Genomic DNA, 12,655 nt, shown 5'->3' on the forward strand with positions numbered 1-12,655 from the left:
CCGATGATGAAGCATGTCACCAACCAGGTTGGTGAGTGAGGGGTTTATAAAGAAAATAATGTTTTCTTTACTTGCATCTCTTTCTCTCCTCTTTTGATCACTAGGACACTGCGTCCTGTGGATACTCATTTGTTTTTGTATGAAGTGAAGACCTACAAAAACTCAAATCAGACATCCTGAAAAATGTAGAGAAACATGAGGAAAGAGTGAAACAGCGCAAACACCACAAGTTTCTGCGGGATAAACTATATTTTGAGGAAGGTAAAACTCAACTGACAACAACTAATCAACAATCCTCGAGTTTTGATTCCCTATCAAGCATAGATGTCAGCGAAAATGAAGGTATCCCACAAACATCCATAGACACGAGAAAAAAGACCAATTTTTAACAGAGATGCGTATGGCATTGGAACAGCAAAACAAAAGCAATCTACTGAAAAAAAGAGGTGGTGGGAGAGGCCCTGGATGAGGTGCAACAAGATGAAGACAAGAAGAGGCCAGAGGCAAGGGAGGACCCAAAAATGGACACATGGTCCAAAGATCGGCTGAGACAACCCAAGAAATAAAAATAGAGAGTCCCAATTCACAAGAACTGAATAGAATTAACCTCTCACAAAAAGTTCTAACATCAACTGAAAATGAAGTCCTGAAAAAGGGATTTAATTTCTGTCCAACCTCCCATTTGGATACTGCACAAATAAGAATTGACTTATACAAGTACACGAGAAAATGTAAACTAGCAAAAATGTATGCTGAGAAAACAATATGATACCATCACCATGGAAGTAAAGAGTTCTCTTCAAGTAGAAGATATGGATGGTTTAGAGACACTAATGACAATGGGCACTACAACTGCTTCTCAGGAAACCGAAGCATTGATGGAACTACAATAATTCTAGATAATGGAAGGCGCAGGAGAAAGTGGTCTGAAATTGAAATCAAAATACTATCCCAATTTACCATCAGGTAATAAGATGGAGAACTATAAAGTAAAGAATAACAAAGGAAACAATCTATCCAAAACATAAATAGATGCGCTCAAAACCTTACAAGACGACAAAACTATTGAAATAAAACCAGCGGGCAAAGGCGGAAATATCGTCATCATGGACAAAAAAGATTAAATAATGGAAGCAAGATGACAGCTAATGGATCAGGAATGTTACCAACAATTGTCAAGGGACTCCACTAAAGAAATTCAGGACAAATTAACAACACATCTACAGAAGTGCTAACAAAATGGTCTGATTAATGAAGATGAATAGTGATACCTGAACAAAAACCATCCAACGCTGCCAACCTTTTATTGTCTTCCTAAAGTTCATATTAACAAAGAGAATCCACCCAGAAGACCGATAGTATCGGCAAACAATTCACTATTGGAACCTATTTCTGATTACATTGACCGCTTTCTCTCACCTTTGGGAAAAGACCTCAGCTCAAATCTAAAAGATACGACGGCCCTTCTGAAAAAAATTGGAGGATATTACATGGCTGCCATCTTACAAACTGGTAACGATGGACGTAGTTTCATTATATACCAACATTGAACACTCCATTGGAACTCATGCTTGTAAGTTCTTTCTGGGAAAAAGAAATATAAAATATAAGGAACATAACATCATGCTGAATGAAATGATTTCCCTATGTCTAACCAATAATATCTTCCTCTTCAGCAAACAAATTTTCAAACAAATAAAAGGATGTGCCATGGGCATCTCATTTTCTCCCAATTATGCGAATTTGACCATGGGTTGGTTTGAACAAAGTGGCATGGAACACAGAAAATTATGAATTTCGTAAAAAAGTCATTCTATGGCTTCGGTTCATAGACGATCTCTTAATCATATGGAATGGCACAGAAGTTGAATTTAATATCTATTTTGACAAATTGAACAACAGCCCAATGAAATTGAAATTTACTTATGAGATCAATCCAAAGCGAGTAGTATACTTGGACACAGAAATTTATGTGGAAAACAACTCCCTTCAAACAACTTTGCACAGAACACATACAGCAACAAATGCAACACTTCAAGGAGAAAGTTTCCACAGTGAATCTCTAAAGTGTAGCATCCCATATGGGGAATTTTTAAGACTTAGAAGGTACTGCTCAGATGATACAGAATTTTCAAAACATAGTCAACTAGCAGAAGATCGATTCCTCAAGCGCAAATATCAGAAAAAGGTCATTGAGAAAAGTCTGCAAAAATAGATGAATCAAAATCGAAAAGAAATCTTGCAGAAGTCATCGAAAATAAACGAATCGGATACAACAATGATAAGATTGATAACAACTCATAGTGCGGAGAACAAAAAGTTGGCTGCTATAAGCAGAAAACATTGGGGAATTTTGAAATTAGATCCCACTTTGTCAAAACTAATTAGTGACCATCCCAACATAACATATCGCCGAGCAAAAAACTTAGGTGATAAAATCATTCGCAGTCACTTCCAGGAAGCACCTATAACAACTTGGCTTCAAAGAGAAGGCTTTTGGCTCTGTAAACAATGTAAAGTATGCAAAATTGCATTACCAACAAAAGAGGTCGACATCAACAAGGGAAAAAAAATGGAAAATCAGACATCTGACATGCAAAAGCACCCATGTAGTATACATGGTAGAGTGTCCTTGTAAAAAACGCTACATTAGAAGTACCATTTTTGAAGTGAAAAAGAGGATCCTGGAACATGTTCGGGCCACCACACAAAGATCGGTCAAACGCTATTGCAAAGCATATGAAGAAAAATGGTAGTTACTAAAATATTGTGCCCTGGAGCAAATCCCACAATCAGAGGCGGGGATCGCGTAAGGACTCAGACAAAAAGAATCCCGCCACATCGTGACATTCAGATCCCTGGACTCCAGAGGTCTAAATCAAAATGAGGAACTTTATGTACACCTATAACTGAATAAAAAGAAACATAGTCAAAAATAAACAGTCATACGAGAATGAAAGAAGTAAACGCTCACCAGAGAGGAAAAAGCAAAAAGAAGAAATAAAAACCATCTCATGGAAAAATGGCGTAACTAAAGGTTAAAAAGACTCATGCGATTTTGAAAGCAAGTAAATTGAGATACTTGTGAATTGTGAATTAACTCTATGAACGCTCACCAGGGAGCATGAACTGAATGTACATAATTACAAAATGGACACAAAGCATTTATGGCCAATAAAATAATTTTTTTATTAATGCACTCAAATAACACATGCACCTTAAATGTTTTTTTATTTATAAACTTACATGTGTGTAGTAATTGTTTTGTAGAAGTGAACTGCAATCACCATAATGGCCTACACCTGAAAACAGGAAGTAAATGGTTGCTATTAGAAATAAAAGATGTCAGTCTCTAGAGTGCAGCAGTCTGGTACTGCAACGTTCTTGAAATAAAGCAGCCTTAAAACTCCTGGAAATACGAGTGAGTGCGTCTTCCTTAATTAAATCGAACTGTCGTTAGGCAGAAGATTTGTTTCTGCTTGATATAAACCGGCGTGGCCCTGCCAGAGAAAGCTCACTGTCTTGAAATTGAGCGCCGGCATCAACTCAGGGCTACAATGTGGGTCATTTCCAACTGTCTGATATGTCCCCTGTTCAAGTCAATGGGAACACATGCCACCACATTGCCTGAGCGATTATTGTGCAAACAGTGCTCTGGAAGCATTCACAAATTACCTAGCACAGCTTAACAGTAGCCCTGAACAAACTCTTAATTTGCAGTAGCCGGTAGCCAATCAAAAAGTAGTGGGTCGGGGGCGTGGCTGACGGCCAACTAAGATGGCCGCTTAGTCCTTTGGGCTCCGTGATCGTTCTAGCCCTTTGCATCCATCCGGTCTTTAATCAGACTACTGCAGGGCTCCGGGGGCTGGAGCCAACGTCTGACCTCGAGCGGCACCGAGCGGAGGAACCCAGGTTGCCATCTGTGACCTCCCGCGGCTGAAATCGCTGCCTGACGCGGAGCAGCCTACACGAACTGACCAGACCGGGGACTCTATTGATCTGAAGCCCCAGAGGGAGACCCGCTGTGGTGTGGTGGGGAGCGCGGCTGTTTCCGGTGGTGGACCCCACGCGGCGAACTTTCATCATATTGCCGTATCTCTTACGGCCTTCTGCCTCTTGTCTCCCGCTGTGGGCCCAACGATCTGTCCTGCTTTGCTGCCTGGGGCTGCCAGAGTCGGCTGCCTGATACGACTTCCCGCCGTGGAGGAACCCCGGTTGTGCGGACAGCGGAACAGCGCCAGTGAGTACCGCAACCCCTGGCGGCATTGCCCCAGGGTTCTGCATAGCCTCACCCCCGCGGCTTTGACGCACGACCTCAGAGGAGCTGTTCTGTTCCGCTTGGCCCAGCGGGATTGGCCGAAGCTCAAGCCCGGTTGAATTGCGCCTCTGCCCCCATCTCCGGCGCCGAGGCCCTGATGAGCGCCAGCTCGCAGCACTTGATGGACTCAAACAGATGCGGATTGTCAAGAGACGGATCCTGCTGCCACCCACCGCTCTGCTGCCCACAATCCCCGCATAGCGCTATATCAGTGCCTGCCCCTAACTACAGGGTGGGGTATAAGTCCCAGCTGATCTTCTTTGGCAGTGCCTACACATTGCTTATCACGGCGCTGCGTCCCACTGCGCATTCTCTGTCACGGGCCTGCCTGCACCTCTCACTGCAAACAGTTTTCTGGGCCCAGAAACTACCCTGATCTGCTGAGCCATGTCGAGCAGGGGCCCCAGGACCCAGGCTACGCAACAAAAATTGGACAAATATGCATACGGCAAGCACTCTCCCACAACTCAGGAGGGACGCTCTTTGCAGCAAAAGACGCCAGACGGAGAAGGGGCTCCTAAAGTCACACTCTAGGACATCATGCATGCTCTTGCCAACGTCCAGGCTACTGTTGGCACAATATCCACTGATGTGTCCCTTCTTCGTGCGGACCTACACAAAATGGCGGACAGGGTGAAAGAGGTGGAGGTGGTGACAAAATCCTTGGTTGTGGATACCTCGGAACTGCAGGTGGCAGTGGCGCACCTTGAAAAAGAGAATAAATTACTCACGGATAAGCTTGACGACCAAGAGGGGCGGGCAAGACGGAACAACGTCAGAATTATTGGAATTCCAGAGACTGAAGGCACACAGGCGATGGACCTATACGTGGAGGAGCTGATAAAATCTAAATTGCAGCCTAAAGGACTTTCTCATTTCTTCTCCGTGGAGCGTGCCCACAGTGTCCCAGGAGGAAGATCAAAGCCGGGGGTGCCTCGTCGGCCGGTATTGGCTAGACTTTTCAACTTTCGAGATAGAGACGCAATCTTACAAGCGGCGCGCATTTCGCCTCCAATCCGCATTCAGAACTCTACTATAAACTTTTTCCCTGACTACACTGCGGCTGTCTCGAGGCGGAGACGGAGTTTCTTTGATGTTAAAAAGCTACTTCGTGAAAAGGAACTGCCATACTCCATGCTCTTTCCTGCAAAGATTAGAGTAGTGGCTGGAAGTCGAACCTGGTTCTTTGATACCCCGGAGTCGGCTCTCGAGTGGTTGGAAGGGTGGCGTCCGGTTGGCCGAGCTGAGCGAGGTAACTGCTCTCGCCGCCGCAGGGAAGAGGATGAAGACCCGGAGAATCGAGATTCTGGAAGCCGCGGATCAAGCCAGGTGGGACCGTTGGAGGAGGAATAGATCGAGCAGACATACCAGTGTTTCCCGCCGTGTCGGGCGGGTATAGGACCTTTCGAACTGTGCTGTTTTGAGGTTTGGACTATGGCAGGCCCTGGGGCCTGAAGAGGGCTAGAACCTAACGGAGTTCATTACCCCTGATTCGCAAGTATTGCACTTTTGGGTGGGTTAAAGCACTCTGCTAAGTTGGGGAGGCGGGCAGTTGCAGGCTTGCTAGGCAGGGAGGGGGGATGGGAGTTGGGAGAAGAGAGTACATGTTTTGTTGTATTTTTTTGAGTTGGGTTACTGCATTGTTCTTGGGGCAACACTATGCTCGTGATGGATCTACATATAGCGAATGTGACTTTGAATATTTGAAGACTTCTTGCATCTCTGATGGCTGACTTTGCTTTACAGGAGCCTAAGTCTCCCCAAACTGCCTTCACGATAATGGCATGGAATGTCCGTGGGTTGGGAGATAAAGTAAAGAGAGGTTTGGTTCTACAGCATTTAAAGCGGTGTGGCCCCGCGGTAGCACTGATGCAAGAAACACACCTAGTGGGCTCTACTGTCAAGGCTCTGGATAGGTGGGGATATCGCATGGTTGCCCATGCAGAGTTTTCCTCTGGTTCTAGAGGTACAGGGATACTCATCAGAAAGACATTCCCGCTGGTGATACAAAAGACACGAGTGGACGATCTGGGCCGCTTTGCAGCACTGACATGCCAATGGGAAGGACGATGGTTTAATTTGGTCTCTTTTTATATACCTCTGGCCCTTCATGCTCAAGACCACATTGCCCTCACGGCATTCCTTCTAACATTACCTGCTGCAAGGCTACTTATAGGGGGCGACTTTAACGATATTATGGACGACACATTGGATAGATACCCCGCCAGACTGCAGGTACAGGGTGGGCGGCGTCTCCTTGGTTTCATAGAGGCAATGGGACTTCCAGATGGTTGGCGACACAAACACCCTGGCGAGAGACAGTACACTTTTTATTCAGGGGTCCACAACTGTCAAACACGCATTGATTACTTTCTAGCCTCGGCAGATGGCTTGCCCGGTATAGAGGAGATAGTTGTACATCCTCGGGGCATATCAGACCATTCTCCGTTATTGCTCAAATACACACATTACCAGACCCCTAGGAGACGTATGTTCCCGATTCATGCCGGCTTTCTGCAAGTGCGCTCTATAATGAAACACTTCACAGTCACTACCGGGCAATTCTTCCAAGAGAATGCAGGCTCGGTAGACTCCTCTAGTACACTCTGGGAGGCCTATAAGGTGGTCCTGCGTGGACAAGCCATAGCCTCGATAAGTCACAAACGGACACAAAGGGTGGAATTAGACAACCTGGAGGAGGAACTCACCACCGCACTGTCAAAGCAGGCGGCGCACCCTTCACCTGAAACCACCAGAGAGGTCCAACTTAAGCAAACAGCTTATGTGGCATGTCACAAGGAAGCTACGTTAGCGCGCCTCCAGACAACTAGGCATAGGATTTACAAACTAGGAGATAAAGCGGGTAAGATGCTAGCCTGGCATGATAAGAAAGACCGAGCGAATAGGGTTATAAAGCAGCTGCTCTCTCCCACAGGCTCATTGGTCTCTGAGCCGGATGGTATAGTGGACATCGTGGCCGATCATTACGAGCAATTGTATGACCCTCGAGCAACTTGCACATCTGCAGAGGCGTATGACTATATCAAGGATTTGACTATCCCTCAACTTTCCCCTGAGGCGGCGCTCCTGTTAGAGGCGGACATTACCACAGAAGAACTTCAGACTGCGACCTACTCACTTGCGTCGGGTAAGGCACTGGACCCTAACGGATTCCCGGTAGAACTGCATAAACGGACTGCACAGATCTCTGCTCCCTTCATACTTGAAATGTTTCTTCATAGTCTTTAAGCAGGAGAGCTGCCAAGGGACCAATTGCTCGCCACCATAGTTGCGATCCACAAACCCGGTAGACCAGAGACGGATTGCGCATCTTATCGCCCAATCTCTCTGATAAATGCAGAGCCCAAAATCCTAGCCAAACTGCTAGCGATACGGCTTACCCCTCACCTCTCCACCTTAGTGCATCCGGACCAATCTGGATTTATGCCACACCGCAGCACGGCACTTAATTTACGGCGGCTCTATGCGGTTCTGGCACGCACACAATATATTCGGGAGCCAGCAGTCATACTCTCCTTAGACGCCACTATGGCGTTTGATACCGTGGAATGGCCATACCTGTTTGCGGTACTCCGCCACATGGGCTTTGGCCCGAAATTCTGCGCCTGGGTTCGCCTCCTTTACAGCAAGCCCCTGGCACACGTGGCGGCTAATGGACGTATCTCCCGAGACTTCCCGCTTGGTCGAGGTACGCGACAGGGGTGCCCACTGTCTCCGCTGCTCTTTGTACTGATCCTGGAGCCACTTGCCATTTGGATCAGATGGGAGCCCTCCATCAAGGGACTTTCCTGGACCAATACATGGGAGGACCGCATATCCTTATATGCGGATGATATTTTGCTATACCTCACTTCCCCCAGGAAATCCATCCTAGAATTGTTGAATGTCTATGAAAAGTTCGGTAGGGTGTCGGGCTATACAATAAATTGGTCCAAATCTGTTCTTCATGTACTGATTGGTCCTCCACCTATTCTACCCGTGGGTTGCCCCTTACGCATTACCGAGACGGCGTTTAGATACCTGAGTATCTATATCACCTCTGACTCCACCGAATTTTCCGCTTTAAATCTTAACCCCCATCTAGAGCGCTTTAAGCGTGACGTCAAGGTGTGGTGGATTCTCCCGCTTACACTTTTGGGAAAGGCGGCCCTATACAAAATGACGGCGCTCCCGCCATTTTTATATGTCCTCGAGAATACGCCATTTCTAGTCCCGGACTCTTATTTCAGAACCATTGCTGCTACCGTTTCAAATCTCTTATGGGATGGGAGGCCTCCTCGTATCGCGCAGGCTAAGATGACAAAGAGTTGGTATGATGGGGGAATAGCGCTTCCTGACTTGGAATTATATTACTGAGCGGCCCATCTTAAACAGATAAATTACTGGTTACATGCCCCACAGACCGACCCGGCATATCTGGCGGATAGACATTGCTTGGAGAGTAAGGGGCTGTTGGGTAACCTCTACAACAGCCGCCGCCTCAGACCTACTCGGGCCCACGCGACCCTCGGTTCAGCTGTGGTATAAGGCAAATAAGCGTCTTAAATGTTCTGGGGCGATCACACTAATGACACCACTCTGGGACTCCTACAGGCTGGGTTTCCTTCGCAACAGTGCGGGATTACGGAACTGGGATAACATAGGTATCTCAGTGGTGGGTGACCTCTGGAAGAGAGGGAGGATGGTGGACTTCTTCTACCTTCAAACGCATTACGAAATGACACAGACTGAAGTTCAGATACCTTCAAGTCAGGCATGCACTCCAATCGGTCATACCTGAAGATGCTGAGTTGCAGGATCCCTCCCCTCTAGAAGATAGGCTTCTGACAGAACATATGCCAGACAGGGCCACCTCTTTGACATACTGAAAATTGATAAACAACCTTCCTGACGTGACGTCCACACTAAGACAGAACTGGTCCAGAGACGTGGGTGATTTTGACGAGTGAATGGCAAGAGGCCCTTTCCTCCCCCCGAGAGACAGCCATACCCTCCAGACTCAAGCTAGTTCAACTTAAAATACTACACCGTACGTACTACACTAGAATGATGCTATTTAAGATTGGATCCACCTCACATAAATATTGCTTACGACATTGTGGAGATGAGGGGACGTTCTACCATACTATATGGGACTGTAAACACATAGCAGCATTTTGGACGGCAGTCATGCGCACAATTTCTCAGACTATAGATATTTCCATGGGGCCTGAGCCCCGTCGCTGTTTGTTGAACATATGGGAACCGAACGACTTAAATCATCGACAGCAAGATTGGGTAATGTTGGGCATGGTGGTGGCAAAACGTAATATTGCTTTATTGTGGGGCTCTGAAACACTGCCGACCCTCCGTAAGTGGTGCAAGGATATGGATGAAATGATGGTGGCTGAGAAGTCAGTATTCATACACCGTGGGTGCCCCAAGAAATGGTAGAAAATATGGGGGGCTTGGAATAAGTTCCGTGGTGACATCTGTGACCCCCGGACCTTACAGACAATGATAGTGCCCCAGAATAACACTGACTGTGCACGTTAAGAATAGTAATATTGATGTCTCAATGCATGTGTCTTTCTATATGCTTGTAACAATGATCGGAGTTGCTTTGCTCATGTGATCCACACGATGCATATTATTTCTTATGTATGTATAACTGCCCTGCTTGATTTGTTAATAAAAAATATTTTAAAAAAAATAAATACAGGAGGAGAGGCAAAAAGATAGTGGGACACCATGCCAAAGATGCCAGGTCTAACACCCAGCTTGAAAGTATTTTGAACACCAGGTTTATTCGAAGCAGGGAAGCCAGTATGATCTCACACTTTGAATATGGTAAAGGAGCGGGCAAGCTCCTTGCTTGGAAGAGTAAATCAGACCGAGCAAGGAGCTATATTAGAGAGATCAGAGATGAAAGGGGCATTTCAGTCACGGATGAGGAAATTGGGGATGCTTTTCATCTTTCTTCCAGATTATCTATTATGAGGATGGCAATGTAGATAGCCAGTATGCTCGGAGGTGGCTCAAAGATATTTCGCTTCCCTCTCTTAGTACGGCGCAACAACGATATCTGGATAGAGACATCTCCTGCTCCAAAGAAAGGGAGTCAATCTTTAACACTAAGAACGGAAAAGCCGCAGGGCCAGACGGCTTACCTTCCGAGATCTATAAGGTAATAGGAGATCAGGCTATCCCTATTATAACCAAGCTAATCAGATCTTGCAAGAAGGCCTGATCCAACCAAACTCATGGAACGAGGCTACTATAGTCTTGATACTGAAACCAGGGAAAGCAGCGTCCAACTGTGGGTCTTACAGACTCATATCTTTATTGAATCCCGACTATAACATTTTTACATCTATAATGGCATCACGTCTGGGTACAGTGGCTGGGGATATCCTGTACTCAGATCAGAAGGGCTTTGTGAAGGACAGCCAGCGATCATACCTAACTTACAATCTTATTGGGGCAATTGATTTGGCATCTACATACGCCATACCTTTGGCTGCAATTACTCTAGACGCCACCAAGGCCTTCGACAGGGTGAACAGGTCATACCTGTCAGGGGCCTTGAAGAAATTCAATCTTGGCGAGAAGTTTTGTTGCACTGTACAATCCATCTACAAGTGCCCCTCGGATAGGTTGTTGGTAAACGGCAGGGTTTCAGCAGCCTTTAACCTATCTAGTGGCACTAGACAGGGCTGCCCACTCTCCCCTCTCCTTTTCCACCAATACATCGAGCCATTCGCTCAACGGTAAAGGGAGGATATCAACATTCAGTCTTTTAGATACGGAGAGTGGGAGAGGAAGGTAGCCCTGTATGCCGACGATATTTTAATCTTTACGGCTGACCTTGACAGGGCCTTCCCAGCGGTCATCAGTTAAGCCCAGGATTTCTGCATAGTCTCGGGGTAAGAAATTAATGTGACTAAAACCGAGGTGATGGTTTGGAACCAGTTGGCAAGCCAGTACCAGTATCAGATAAGCCCCAGAATGAGATATTTAGGGGTCAATATAGTTCAAGATATAGCCAAGATTGCTGAGGCTAATCTGACTCGGGTGGCGAGAGAGTGTGTGAAGCTGATGAAGATCTGGACTTCGTTGCCTCTCTCGATCATCGGTAGAGCCAACCTGGCTAAAATGTCAATACTTCCTAAAATAACCTTTCTTTTTAACTGCATCCCACTGTAAATTGATAAAACTCAAATTGATCAAATTCAGAGGGATATCAACTCTTTAGTTTGGGGGTACAAATATGCGAGATTAGCCTGGAAGAAGCTGAGACGCCGAAGAGAGAAGGGGGGGTCTGGCTTTCCCTGATATTCAGCTTTACGCTTGGGCCTCCCAACTCTCGCATGCCCGAATGCTCTTTATGCCGATTAACACTGGAATAGGAGGGATGTTTTAGCAATGCTTCAAGGTGCACATTTACCGGTGGAGGGGTTTTTTGTTTAAGTTTGGAGATGTTAAATTCTTCAAGAAAGTAAGGCTTAAGGTGTTGCAGGGCATGGCAAAAACATGGGCAGACTTGAGGAGGTCGGTCACTTTGGGTTACTTCTCTAGCATGGCCCCGTTGTGGGATTTACCCGGGGGTCCAAAATGTCTGAGGGATAGCTTGGCAGTCCCATAAAGGGAATCGGGCCTGGCAGTCTGGGGGGACCTGATCTCAGATGGTACATGGTTAACATGGGAACAACTAAGTGAGAGGGTTGGGCCTGGTCTATCTAGATTCAAATACCTCCAGCTGGCTAGCTGGGTGCAGGCTCAGCTACAATCTACTAAGGGGGGCTTATTCGGGGTAGGTTCCGACTTAGAGTTCAATCTAGTGACCAGACCTCGAGGGAAGAAAGAAGTCTCCTACTGGTACCAGGCAGTGTTCGAGGCTGTGGACGGAGAGTTCAAACTCGCTCAAGATGTATGGGGGACTGTTTTAGCAGGCCAAGATTGCGACACTCTGTGGCAGACTTCGTGTAAACTCCTGTATGACATAGTAAAGCCGGCATGGCTAAAAGGAATCATCTGTACACCATTCACAGGGTTTACTTGACGCCACTGAAGCTTTCTAAAATCAATAAAGAACGGCCCGTATGTTGCAAAAAAAAAACAAAAAAAAAAGTAGTGGGTCATAGCTCGGTGTCCATGGAGTGTGAATGGTTCACAAAATCAACAAAAAGCCCGACAGGAAAACCAGTACCTTAGGGCAATCAAATTCATGTTAAATTTGAAAGTGATTCACAAGCTTGATAGGTTGCAACCTTAACTGTCAAAAAACACAAACAATTAGCCCTTCCAAGCCAACTTGTCTGTCATGCAAGTGTCACA

At 46.2% G+C, this 12,655-nt stretch overlaps 1 protein-coding gene across 11 annotated transcripts in view; it reads right to left on the reverse strand.

Moving 5' to 3' along the window:
• The window catches only part of EPN3 (epsin 3), a 421,892-nt gene that overhangs the window by 135,228 nt on the left and 274,009 nt on the right, over positions 1-12,655 (reverse strand). The window lies entirely within an intron of this gene.

The sequence above is a fragment of the Lissotriton helveticus genome, chromosome 7 (genome assembly GCF_964261635.1).
Source record: "Lissotriton helveticus chromosome 7, aLisHel1.1, whole genome shotgun sequence".
Taxonomy (NCBI): Eukaryota; Metazoa; Chordata; class Amphibia; order Caudata; family Salamandridae; genus Lissotriton; species Lissotriton helveticus.